Below are 14459 nucleotides of genomic sequence, written 5' to 3'. Positions count from 1 at the left end.
TTAGAAGAGACATAAGAAGTCACAGAAACACGAGAGTCTGCATGAAAAAATGCATGGACATAAAAGAAGCTAGAGAAGTATGCCAGGACAGGAAAGTATGGCCGAAAATAGTTAATAAAAAGAGTGTCAGTAGAGTGAACGACGCCTGAAACAAAGACCTTGGCTATTAATGGACCCAAGTGAGGATCCTTACATAACGGCTTCGTGAGGTTCTTCGCTTGGGGTGATTGCTAGAGAGATTGATCAGCAACCTGGGTCGGAGCAGTGTTGCGGAACGAACGTGTTATTTACATAAATAGCACGAGAATTCTGGATCAATCTGAAAAATCTCTATCCCATCCACACACTACTCCTTTCCCCTGCCGAGTGAGTCACGCCTACCCCGAAAGGGAAATGGCTTAATGGTGTAATAATAATAATAATAATATATATATGTGCCTTCTGTAATGTATTTTCTATGGTCTCGCGATCGAATAGTCTTCAGCGTAAAATAATAGTCTACAAGGCGAGGTGTTGGAAAATCCCATAATGAATAAGATTGTTATAATAAAAATGGTTAAGTGTCACCGCGAAGCTTGGAAGATTTAAGTGGGATAGACTTCACCTGCAGCAAAGCCAGTGAAAGCAAAGGTTGAAATGCGTTCCCTATGCTGCGTTCCCTTCCATCTCCATGTAACTACATAGCACTGTTTATGGGAAAATAAGTATGTACGCGAAAACTTGGCCATAAAACAAACTCGAGATATCCGAATAAAGCCGCTACATGATACGGAGCGGCGCGCGCGCGCGCGCGTGAATGTATGAGCGTAGGAATTGAGATGCTAGACGTAGATGGGACAGCAAAGTTGAGGTGGTTGAGGCAGGGGATGCTGCTAGTCTGCTGCCAGACGTTATAAATTTTATCGCCTGGATAAAAGCGAACTTGTAGAGAATAGCCATAAAGGTGCTTTACTGTACATTTACATCCAGATATAATGTGTTGTACTAACTTAAGTGAATCAAACAATACCAGTCTAGTTTTCACTTCCCATTTCAACCTAAGGACTGAAAATCAAATCGCTTTATTTCAATATGTGTAACAGCACCTATTCATTTCTTCCAGGGCTTCATTTTTTACCTATGCTATGTCACGCAGTTTATAGTTAGCACCTTCCAAAGTAATACAAAAGGCGAATAAGCTTGTTGTATGACAAAAATTACGTAAAGAAGGCGCCACACGTCCACACTGAAAGAAACGTTTGTTTTAATCAAACAAATTTTGTTTGAATCAAACAAATTATTTCTTTAATATGGGGCCAAACAAATGTTTATTTGGTTTAAATGAATTTTTTGTTTGTCCTTACTTTTACGGTTCAAATAAATTTTTGGTTTGTTTAAATAAATCTCTTTTTTAAATTAAGAGAAGTTCTTGTTTACATTAAATATATATTTTCTAAATTAATTCTAGATTTTATACAAGTGAAGTAAATCTTGTTTTTTACACTTAACTTCAAAATTGAGCATTCTTTGTAAGAATAAATTATAAGCTTGATAGTATATTTATTGTTATTTATAATTGCCATAGTAAATGTAAAAGCAGAAGCACTTATTCAAATTAAAAGCTTAATTCTGGTTAATTCTGGTTAATTTTAAACTTAATTATATCCAAAAGGTAAAAGTACAAAAATTCAAGCAGTTCCTAGATTATAGATATTGTTTCCATTTTTCAATTAAATATTTATTCGGAGTAGAACATTGGAAAATTCCAATTGTTTTTGTATAATGTATTTTTTTATTCTAACCCCAGCATTTGAGAAAAAAACGCCTCACATAAAAGCTATTGAAATTAAACAATTTTTCACCTCGAATAAAAATTTGATTCAATTTAGGAATATGCCCTAATGATTTAAAAAATATGTAATTCTAATATTTATGGAGTAAAATGAGAATTCAATTTTGAGGTTGGCTCCTGTTTCCAAAACATTTACAATTGACATTTTCTTTTTTATCAATAACACTTGGAAAAATTTCGTCAAAAAACCACATACGAGCTATATTCCATTTTTCTTACCGAAATCTGGAATTTGTTAATATTTTCAATGTAGCTCATAGTGCTTTTATGTCAGGAATGATTAATTATAAAAATAAGTATTAAACGTGCAATCTAGGTCGCATCTAGATCTACTAGATTTTACTAGATTCACTATAACGCACCAGTACCGCTGTTGTAGATAGCGGCTAGTCGATTGAAGCGTTACATTTGCGCACTGCTCCAGCATAGTTTCTCAAGATAGTGTCAGTATAGACTCCTGTCAGTCTAGGCTGGAACAGTATAGCGCCATGAATTATATCCACACGGGTGTAGGTCCCCCTCCCACCACCAAGTAAGTGTGTGAGGTGTGTGTAAAGGAATAGGGGAGAAGGTGTAAGAAAAATGTAAACCACTAGGGGACACATTAGAAGCTTCCATTCCAATAAAAGCCAATTTTTTGTTTTGATCAAACAAATTGTACTAAACAAATTATTTGTTTCAATCAATCAGGCAAATATTTTCCATTTCTTAAAATTAAATAAGCATTTTTTCATTAAAGCAAAAAATTGTTTGATTCATTGACATGAATTCAAACAAACATTTTTCTGAGCGCATTAGAAAGGGATGCATATAATTTCTTCAAGTTAAATAAACCTTTTTTCATCAAAGCAAAAAATTTGTTCGTTCATTGATATGAATTCAAACAAACATTTTTCTGAGTGGACTAGAAAGGGATACATGGACTATTAGGAGGTTAATTAAGACGTTCAAATATGCCTTCCTCTCCTATCACTCCACTTTCTTTCCTCTGTTCTTCTAACTTATCCTATCCTATTTGCCGTTCACCTCAACTCCATGATTTCATCCTACATTTCCTCATACGTCCCTTTACCCTTCTTCCTACTTGACTTCCTCTATCTACTATTTCCTACTTCCCATCACTTCACCTTCCACAGTTCTCCTTATGTCCCTTCATCCTTCTTGCCTACTTCACCACCCCTTGCTTCCCCTATTTTACCTACCCACCATTCTCTACTTCACCGCATTCCCTCTATTTCTCATTACTTCCCTACCCGGGAAAAAAGAACGGTGGACATTCGGACATCGAAACGAAACTATAAGGTTTTCTTCCGGGGTTACAAAGCCCTAAGCAATTGAGAACTTTCCTTTTGCATTTTAAAACTGTTTATAAAAATAAAAGGATCGCATTCCAAAAAGACATTCAGCATTATTTGGAAATTGAGATTATGGACACAAAAAATAAAATAAATTCTAACACATATTATCAAGGCCGTAGTCAGACAAATGGGGGGGGGGGGGGGGGGGGGGGGGGGGGGGGGATTCATTCGAATTGTTGTGCGAGGCTACGGCCCTTCACATTCTGTCGACAGGGTTCACTTATGTATAATGATATTTTTATTCTTATTTTGTCTGACATTTTTTCTAAATTTAAACCTTATTTTGAAATTCTACTTTTTTTTGAAAGTCTTAGTCTTCAATTCAGCACTACAGTGTTTTGGGAGAGATTTTATTCTTTAGAACCTAATGGCATTTCCTAATAAAAATTATATAGACTTCAATACAAAATTCGATTTCTAGGATTTTTGTTTGTTATAATCCTGAAAAATGGTCAAAATGTTGGATATCTCATTTTGAAATGCTTGTATTTAGCTATTATTAATAAATGTTCATGCACCTCTGCGAATAAAATTCTAAATAAACTATTTTTTTTTAATTTCCAAGTTTTGAGATCTTCTGTCTATGTGTCTATGTGTTTGTAGATTTTTAGTCTGTAAGCACGATAAATTCAGAAACAGTTGAAAGATTGGATTGAATTTGGGTATAGTGTAGGTCAAGTTCGCTAGCTAGCTAGCCAGAGTTATAGAAATTTCAAAATTGAAAAAACAAACGAAAATGACAATTTTAAGCCAAGTAATGCACGATATAAAAAAAGTGAAGAGAGGAAAAACTTTTCCTTTTAGACATCCCGCAATATTGTCATAACTTTTACAGTTTTCGTGAAAAATCGAAAATCATTAAATTACAGTTGTCAATGCTTTGACCTTAAATTTTCAAATGTCTGTGCACAAATGTGGGGGAAGTACAACCCGCGGGCAGCGCGTGCAGCGGTCGAGAAGGATGTGCCCACAGAGCGGGCAGATTGTTTATAACTTTATAAAAATCATTATTGTTTTATTATGAAGTATCTAATTTATAATTTTAAGGAATATCTGTATCAGTTCAAGTGATTAGGGGAAAACTGCATTTTAAAAATAGGTAAATTTAAATATTTCGATACAATTGCTTATAACAAGGGTAACGATTTACTTTTTACATAGTTTGGTAACTAGCTGAAATATTTAATTCAATAATTCAAAATTCTTTATAAACGTTAAAATTGTTATTAATTTCTACGATGTTCTAATTTTTTATATTCCTTTCATATATAACAGTGGAGCGAAGTGAGATCTTTTTTCAGAACAATTTGATTCTGAAATTGAAGAAATTTATTTTCCGTCCAGTCAGAAATGACGTTAAGTATTTTCTGTTATTTGAAGAGTTAAATTGATTAGTTGTTTTAATTTATATTCTCACAGATGGTGGAATAACATCTACACTGCTCGATAGTGACTAGCTCTGATGAAAATACAGATTCCTCTAAATTACTCTTATCATAAATTTAACACGTGGCTTGAGATAGTGTGTATTTCTGAAATAGGATTCTTCTTTTGTTACAATGGGAAAGCTTAATGGGAAAGCATCCGACCGGCTATAGAAAGTTCTGTGGTTCGATTCCCAGTGGAGCGAATTGAAAAAATCTTTTTTTCGGCAAACTATAATTCTAAAATTTAGGAAGGTTATACATGCATGTTCAATAGGCCCATTTAAGAAAGAATATCAGATTCACGTAGAGATAACAATTTTAAATTCATTTTCTTCCTTCTAATTTAAAAATTGGTTCTCTAACTTAATGTTAATGCTAATGCAACACCATTTCAATTTTGAAACTATAAATGTTTGTGAAATAAATATCTTCTACCATAACATATTTTTCCTCTTCCAGTGAAACCAGGAAATAAAGCCAAAAGTTCAGGTGGTATATAGAAAGGCTTACAATTTATTTGATGCACAAGATGTTGTTACGAGAGTTGCGTTCTGTTGGATAAAATGTAGTCATTACGCACATTCGTGATCGTCGTAAACTTTCCGATCTATGAGGAAATACCGGCATCACTGAGAAATGCGCCGTATTCGTACGAATGGGCAAAGGCAATCTTGAAATTGAGCATTTTACATCCGAAGTACGCCATGCATATTTAAAAGACCACCCACGCACTTCGTTTCCACCGGACAAAGTAACATCGGACTTCTTTAGAATTGCGAATGCGAATGTTGTGCCTTTCTCTGGAAAAGTGCACAGGATCTCGTATTATAAATTTAAAGACCAATTTTTACCCACTTTACAGAAAAAACAGAAAATTAACTTTACTTCGATTTCTGATGAAAGATTTGCTGGAACCGAAATTAACTTTACTGGATAAACTTTAACGAAATATCGGTTAAACTTTCTGTTGTTTTTCTATGACAACACATGTGTAATGAAAAACGCGAAGTTGTCTGAATAAAACGTTATCCCTCTAAGAAATTTCCTGCAACAAATTTTATCATTACTTGATTCTGTGTTGAACTTTGAACTACAAATTGTGGAAAATGCAGACACATCATCTGAGTTAATATACATTTATAAATTGTACTAGAATTCGTCACATTAATGTTTAAAGAATTAATCGAATCAAACTCTTATATTAAATCGGTATTTAAATAGAATATTTACGTACTCAATATGACAAAAATCAAACGGATTTAAATAGTCTAATTTTATACTTAATTAATTAATGATATCAGTTACTTCGAAAAATCAATCACTAGCATTAAGAATTCCTGAAATATCTTTGATTTGGAAAATGTAGAAGTTCATGTTTTTATACCGAAATCGATTTATATTATGCACGAAAAAAAATAGTATTGCCGCTCGAACTATACAAAATTTCAGTTCAGCAAAATACGGGTATATAGTGCCTCGACCCATTATCATAGGTGATACAACTATACTGATTTGTCGCGGGACCAATACACTGTTTCGCATACACGTCCGACTCTAACTTTAAAGTGGAAGAGAAGCGTCATTTGCTCGAGGCTTTTTTTATAAAAGCTTCTTCATATCGTATCGTTTTTGTCAAATTATCCACGTTTTGAGATCTTTTGAACCAGAAAAATAAGTTTTCGCGAATGTGTGTGCGTAAATTCTTAGTTTGTTAGCAGCATAACTTTCGAAAAAATTGTAGTGTAAAGTATTGCCACGTCAACGAACTTGTATTCTTTCTGGATCAATATAACGATTAGGATTACTACTATTTACAAATATTTAGAAAAATAATTTGTCCAGCTTTGGTTTCAACCGATTGCTAGTAATTAGTTTAATTGTTATCAATTTCAGTTATTATATCATTCAGTTTAGAATGCTTAATTCATCAGTTTTTAAACTAATATATTCATAATTAAAGGCTTTCACTAAACCCTGTAGTTTTGAGTACCAAAATGTAGTTCTCGCAGCTATATCGTTTTTTCCGTTTATTAATGAGCTTCTTCGGCTTCGTGTAAAAAACGTATGTGACGGCGGATTACAAACGTCTCGTCTCATAATTTGGACTCTACAATACAAAACCATTTTTGCTTCACTGAAATACAATTATCGTAAGATAAAACGAGGCGTCAGGATCTCGGGGCGTTGTAATATGGAATAGAGTATCCACGTCATATCTCTATGATACTCGGCGACTAAATAGATGGTTTTAAATTAACGATTTTGCTCAGGCGCGCAAATGGTTAAAATGAGTGAATAGTATTTGATAAAATATCACAGGTAATAATTGGACCCGGATTTCAGTCAATCGCTAATAATCTTCATGCAGGTGATTAAGAATAAAAGCCAAAATTTTTTAAAGGAATGGTATTTTCTACTTATTAACATCGCCTAAGAAATTATTGTGAAGTGAGAGGTATACCTGAAAAATGAAAATTTTGAATTTGATGAGACCAGTTGTGAAGTTTTTAATGAAATTGTTAATTTTTAGATTAGATAAATCTAATGATGCTTCGAGACATTCAAAATTTTTAAAATTTTGAGGCTGCAGATAAATTAGAGTTTGTAAAATTTTAATTAAATGCCTCAAACTTCGAAGATCTTAAATCATTATCTGGTGGTTTCTGAAGCCTAACTTCTCCTCTTGGCAAAGTTTGAACATCTTTTTTAAGTGTAGAAGTACTGTATAAGATTTTGGAAATAAGCTGTTTTTAACTATCTAATTTTCTGCTATATAAATTTTTTCGGAATTTTTAATTTACAGCAATACCATCCACTAGCATGTGCCTGGCCGTTTGTCCAGGGGAGAGGAATACTTCAGAAAACTACATCTCGAGTTCAGCCAGTTTTTCGATAGTCGACACGGAGAAAAATGGATGTTTAAACGTAACATCTAGATGTTCAGGGTTAACATATTGTATGTTTAACTATAGGACAGCAATCTACATGTTCAATGTTATTAGCTGTAGATGATAAAAAATGTTATGTTAGTCTGTATCATGATGATGTTACATGATGATTATGTCAAATAACGGCTGTCAATAATAAAGGAGTTTAGATACTTAGTTTTTATTATTAAAGAGTATAATTGATAACTTATTAATAAATATCAAATAAAATTTGAATGTTCATACATAAACGAAAAACAGATAAATGGTATGAAATAGAAATCATAGGATACATTCAGTCAAGTTGAGGTTATGTTCCACATTTTTAATTCATAACCTTCAAAATAAAAAATAAAAACGGGGTAAGTAAGCTAAGAAGGAATGATCTGAAATCAGCATTTAAAATTCTATCTATTTTCGGTAACCTAAACTCAGATTTTATTTTAATTTCACAAAAATTTTCTCAAATGTTTTCGAGTCAATATATATATAGCATCAAATTTAAGAACCTTGTTTCGTCATGCAGATAGAGAAAAGTCATTATCCGATTTTAATTGAGGATAGCTAAGTTTAATCCTTTAAAATTTTCGAAAACTGTAACATTCCAAGACTAAAATATAAAAAATATAGCCGCTAAATATAGTCGTGAAATTCGAATGCGCTCGAACGATTTTTACATCTGAATGTGATTCAATTCAACAGAAAAATATTTCTACACCTAACATCTCAAAAAAATAGTAGATGTTCGACATTAATATCTGCATGTTAGGCGGTACAATATTCGCTTTTAACATCTACATTTAAGCATTCATTTTTCTGTGTGGACTTTGAATAAAGATATTCGAACTTACACACCGAATTCACAAAATCATTCTCCAATTCAAGCCACCCGCTATGCATTAGTCGACATTAGTCTACAAGTTCAAACATAATATGGTTGACCAGAAATAATATTAATTTCAGCATGACAAACGGGTGTAATTTTATTTGGAACTAACTTTTGCCATGTTGTTTATCTGACCCTTATTCAAATAAAAATAGTTGTTTAAAAGACTCCAACTTCCTTTTTTGAAGTCTAATCGCGCTTTTCAGGAAAAGTTCTGGAATATGCAATCTTGTAGATTGACCTTGTTTTCCCATTCACGTAACGCATTTTCTCTATAGACTGAAGCGTAGACATCTAGGACGATAATTTCGCTAATGCCCTAGAACACTTTTATCATCATCCTCATACTCATAGTAAATATATCCTATCTATATCCTTGCCTCGTAGCGAAAAGCATTTTGGCGACGTGGCGGCTCGATATTCGGGGTGCGGTTCCTAGGTTCGTAGGTCCTGGGGTTTGCGTGAGAGACGACGGTGGGAAAGAGGGTGGGCGGTTGGGAGGAAGAGAGTCAAAGGCGCGTGAGGCGGGGGTGACCGGGGGTGGTTTTGTGGGTGGTTGGGAGACTTACACGCGTTGTGCAGTGCGGTTAACGGCGGGTGCGTTGCGCCGGCGGCCAACGGTTCGAAGTTGGGCGAGAGAAAGCGGAAAGGGGAAGACGCTAGATGCAGGCTAGATGGTGAGAGAAACGAAGAGGGACCGACCAAGTGTGAAGGAGAGAGAAGGAAGCGTATGAGAGGGTGAGAAGGGAAAATCCTGAGTGAGCGAAAAGGACAAGGCTACTAGAAACTAGGATGGATAAAGGCTCAGAGAGACAGAGAGAGAGAGAGAGATAGCGAGAGAGAAGGAAAGACACAGCGTGAGCGACGATGAAGAGAAGTGGTAGGAATAGAGAAGAGAGAAGAGAAGGTAGGAAGGACGCGGGCGTCTCGGCTCTGGCAGACGAACGCATCGATCCCAGGCGGGTCAAGCACGGAATCTCTCCCCTTCAGACCCCTACCAGCCACCCACTAAGTCGATGGGTAGCTGAGGTGGAACCACCCCATCTACTCAAACCACCCTGAACCGCCACCCCCTGTGCCACCCGACGTTACCGCGCCCTCGCCCCGCCAGACAAAGACAAATTACGCTGCATTTTCAGAGCCCCAAAGAGCCCACCCCTACCTTTCTTGGTACTATCCACCCCACACCCCACAACTACCACCCAAAGCTCTGCACCCGTTCTCTTCCTGCTTTCTCTCTCGGTCTTCTCCTTCTTTACCTCCTTCTCCGACACCACTTTTGTCCCTGCCATCCAACCCCCAACTACCACTCACCAAGGTCTCCTCAGAGTCTCCGCTATGTAGGGCATCAAACGGGTGCTCAACTCTACGCACTTTCCTATTGTGAGAGGTGAGTATATTGGACTTCAAGATTCAATATGGAGGATAAAAATGATTCAGTTGTGCAGTGGGTGTCGAGATTTAATATGGGAATACATTTTTATATCTCTTGTTTATTCTTCAGAATTCTTCTTGACTTCACGATGATTATACCTGCTATTACAGAACGATCCCTATATACCCTGTTTACTATGTATTCAGCTGCTTTTTCTATTTTCAAGATGGGTTCCCCGTAGAACCGTATTTTTAGTCAATAGCCTACGTTTTTCAAATCTGCAATAAAATCGAAACTTTCGAACCTTGTACTTCTTAATACTTAGAATCCCGTAGGATCTTTTGGAACAAACATGACCCTTTAGTATCTTAAGCCTAACGAAAATCATTCTGTAACATTCCAAATAAAAAGTTTTTGGACTTGAATACTTTTTTCCTGCGAATTTCAAAGTTTAAACCTTAATGCCGAAACAGTTTTAAATTCAGATATCAAAACATCATTTAAAATTGTTGCACATGGCAAAATTTGAATTGGCGTCTTATTCTTTTGGCAACTTAAGGATTGGAGCGTTCGCAATTAACAGCGTTTACATTTTTTGTTTTAATTTGAATAGTTAAGAATTAAATAACTTAAGTTGAAATATTCGACTTTAGTAAGCAACTTTAAATTACAGACATTCAAACTTTAGCAATTTAAAATTGATGATCAAGACTGAAAATCTTGATAAAAAGCATACAGAATTAGTGTAGATTAAAAAAAAATGCAAAAATAATGTGTAAAACTACCAAAATATATATTTGTAAATATTTGCATTAACAAATGCTTATTGTTAGCATTTTTTAAGTTTCCGTTTTTAAGCTCTTTCTGCGGAAAAAAATACCATTGAAATGTCAAAAAGAGATAATTGACGTGGATTTCGAAAAAACTAGAAGTAAAAGTTTAATTGAAAAAATTACATAATCCCTCCCCCCCCCCGGCACATTCTTTTCAAAACAATTTTCTCGTATTTAAAAATGAAATTTTTATGCCTGTGTCTACATAAAACTTTCTCCATGATAAATGATGAAAATGTAAAAATCTGTTGCTTTTCTTAATTTTTTTTCTACTGTATTTTTATCAGTAAGGAATATTGAGCTGCTCTAAGGAATTTTTAAACTTGGCTAAAAAATATATTTATAAAAACTAGAAAAAATGTATGCCTATACTTTTGAAAAATCTACTGTATTTACTGACTTCTTTTGTATACCCCGTTTTTGTGAAAAGGGGTACTATTTAAGCGTACCCTATGATTGGGCAAAACGACTCTTTGTGTCCTATTATTTATCCCGTAGGAACTGTAAGGATTTATAACTGAATTGACAAAACTTCATCCGACTTAAGTCGCTTTCCTGTACCAAAATTATTGCAAGTAGAAAATTACGCATTTAGTCAGACGCCAGCATTATGTTTCGGGTAAAGTGGGGATTCTATAAGTACAAAAATACCTGCTCTTAAGAGAGAGTGTCTATTAATTTCGTTTTGGCTGTTGAAATTACTTTTTTTGATAGTATATGTATATTATATTAATAATGTCAATAATGACCAATAAATGTAGAGTTGAGGACCATTTTGGAAATCTGGTGTATACATTTTATGAAATCTCGTGGAATCACTGCAAATCTTTGCAATCTTTTGAAATCCAGTGAATTATTCTGCATTTTTTAAAACGTTATAAATCAAATTTTTGTCCACTCTTAGAATTTTTTTTAATTCCGTGAAAACATCGAAACCGCTTAAAATCATTTGAAACCGAATTAAAATCCCATTGCGTCCCGAAAAATTCGTGAAAATACTTGACCATTTCTTTCAATGCTTTAAAATGCTTTAAACCCATAGATATCTTTAATGTAGGTCCTTATAAATCTCTTTAAAATCATTGAGGTTTCTTCAAATTCCTTGATATCCTTGAAATCTTCAAAATTTCCTAAGACTGCCTTAAACAGCTTTAAAATCAATGGAAATCTCTTAAACTCTCTAAATATCTTAGGATCCCATCAAATTTTTTAAATCCCTAAAAAACTGATTTAAATATTTTTAATTCGTGGAAATCTTTCAAAATCTTTCGAAATCCCTTAAAATCGTTCAACATCTTATAAAAATCCTTCAAATCTTAAAAATCCCTTAAAATGCTTGAAAATTTGTGAACATATTTTGGTATTTCTTTGAATTCTTTAAAATCATATGTATTCCCTTTACCTTTTTTTAAATATTTTGAAATGTCTTAAAATGTCTGGAAATCCCTTTAAATCCATTTTAATACCCTACAAGTTTTTCATAATAATATTTTCTCTTAAAATGACCCCTCATAGTGTCAAGTATTATTATTAATCCATTTTAATGTTAACGTTTGTATAAGCGGGAAAAGGATCAATTGTTAATTTAAGAAGATAAATATTTTATAAAAGTGATAGGAACATTTTTGTCTTAAGGATTAATTATAGTAGGAAACTTCATTAAATATTGTTTGTTTGATTTAAACAGTGAAGAAAAATTGTTATTTTTTTGTTTATCTTTTTGAAAGAGAGTAGTAAGCAGTTTGTAACAAAAGAAGTTCTATAATCGTCTTTTTATTAAAACGAAAGTTTGACGAATTTGTATACAAGAGGTAGAACACCGAGTGGAAGATGATGGTGAAAGAGGAAGTAGGAAAAGGAAGAACGATAGGAAAGTTTCTTTCGGAAGAACGAGGAGCAGATACATATGCACTCGCCTCTTCTTTCTTGGTGGTTCTAGGTCAAACTGATATTCGAAGAGACTTTTTTCCGCTTGGTTGTGCAATCTTTTCCGAAAGGCCAAGGTTCCTTCGCATTTCTTGTAATGTCTCTCGGTATCTTCTTCCTCCTGCATAATCTCGTCTGCTACATCTCACTCTTATTCGACTCTTCCCTAGATTAACATTCCGCTGACACAGTTTGGCGGTATATCAATATCACAACATTTAAAACTCTATTTCGTCCTTGTTGTCGTTGCCTTTATCGCTTCCTTTGAGTTCAGTAATCTCTTCACCAACTATTTTAATCACATTGTGACTCTAGGCTAACGCTGCAGCTAAGGTATTACGTTTAAAGTGCTTACCTGAATATACATTATACACCTCTTTTCACTTCGCAACATCTTCGGCACATCTTGTTTAACAAGGATATCCTGTGGCAAAGAAACTGGGAACGTAAAATGATTATTCACTTAAGACAATTCTTATTTTCCAATAAGCCATTTTTGTAACTATTATAACTTGAAAATTAAACATTAAAATATTAGGAACTTATATCATAATTATAATCTCCACTCTCTCAAGGATGTTCACTAGTTACATGATTATGATTTTCTTTGTACTTTTTCCAATTCCGTGACCAATTACAGGGGTGCTTTATAGTGTAGCATAAGGACTTGGAAAAGGAGTAAAAGTGTATACTTACATAACGTCTGTGACAAGTTACAGGATACCTTTCCGCCCTCAATAATGATTTGAAAAAGGGGTGGGGTGTAATCTTACATCATTTCTTTAAATAAAAAACAAAATATAATAATTTTAACATATGTAAAAAATTAATACGTCCAAAACTATTCGAGATATGGATTTAGAAAATCCGGTCCGTGTTTTTCGCGAAACATCGCATCGAAATCCATATTCAGAAATTATTTAAATGAAATACATAAGTTAATAATTTTAACACAAAAAATCAATAAATCGAAAACTACTCAAGATGTCTACATTAAAAATTTATTGCCACGGATATCGTAATCTCCCTCATGATCTAACCAAAGAAAAAATTTTGCTTTTTTATTTTTCTTATTTATTTTTCAGTTTCTTTCGCTTTACAAAAATCCACATTTTCTAATCTTCATCGTGATGTTTGATATTGTTCTTTAAAGATATTTTTATTTAAAAATATTATTTAATTTGTTAATTAACATTTTTTAATAATGTGAGAACTAGGTTTCTTTAATGACCATTTAAATAGAATTGCTGATAATATTTTAAAGTACAAAAAAAGCTATTATTGACATAGTTACAAATTAGAGGGAAACAAAAAGATCAAATCTCAATTAACGATTATTGTTAAAATAAAATATTCAACTTTTTTATTCAATATTTGTTAGATTAAACCAAGTAGTTATATTTAGTGATTTTATAAAATGCTGTGAAGGTTATTGAATTTTTAAGGAAGATTGAGAGATTGCAATAGTAGAAAATAGCAAAAGTATTTTCGCAATGGCTAAAAAATTTAAAAGAATTTTCACCAAATGTTTCAAAGAACCCCGCACAGAATGCATGGGAAAATGTCTTTCGGTGGATTTGGTTAAAACTTGGTAATTTTGTAGATTATAAGGGCCCAATCAAATATCCATAAAAATTTTTAATGGACAGTTTTAACGCTATATAGCGCCAAGCGCTTAAAATCAGAGCATAATATATATTACCAAAAAGTATGCAACCCGTCTTACACGCTAATGCTATTCTTATGGAAGTGTATGCGGTGTTGTCCACATTTTGGTAAGCCCCAGCATGTCTACCCTATATAATTTCCATTACCTCCAATCACACTGATCTGTTTTTGCATCCTTTCTCCACTTAGTGGAGTAATTGTATCAGTTATAATAAAATCTTGCAAGCT

At 33.6% G+C, this 14459-nt stretch overlaps 1 long non-coding RNA gene across 1 annotated transcript in view; it reads right to left on the bottom strand.

Annotated features, from left to right (window-relative positions):
• Positions 1-12488: 12488 nt before the first annotated feature.
• The window catches only part of LOC117179081, a 36771-nt gene continuing 34800 nt past the window's right edge, over positions 12489-14459 (bottom strand). Inside the window, exons 2-4 of the long non-coding RNA XR_004467859.1 lie at positions 13260-13343; positions 12919-13001; positions 12489-12852 (exon numbers count right to left, since the gene is read on the bottom strand). This is a non-coding gene — a long non-coding RNA (uncharacterized LOC117179081). The remainder of the gene's footprint in view (positions 12853-12918; positions 13002-13259; positions 13344-14459) is intronic.

The sequence above is a fragment of the Belonocnema kinseyi genome, chromosome 8 (assembly GCF_010883055.1).
Source record: "Belonocnema kinseyi isolate 2016_QV_RU_SX_M_011 chromosome 8, B_treatae_v1, whole genome shotgun sequence".
Lineage (NCBI taxonomy): Eukaryota > Metazoa > Arthropoda > Insecta > Hymenoptera > Cynipidae > Belonocnema > Belonocnema kinseyi.
Note: the sequence above shows the minus strand (reverse complement) of the source record. Positions and strands in the feature narration are given on the sequence as shown.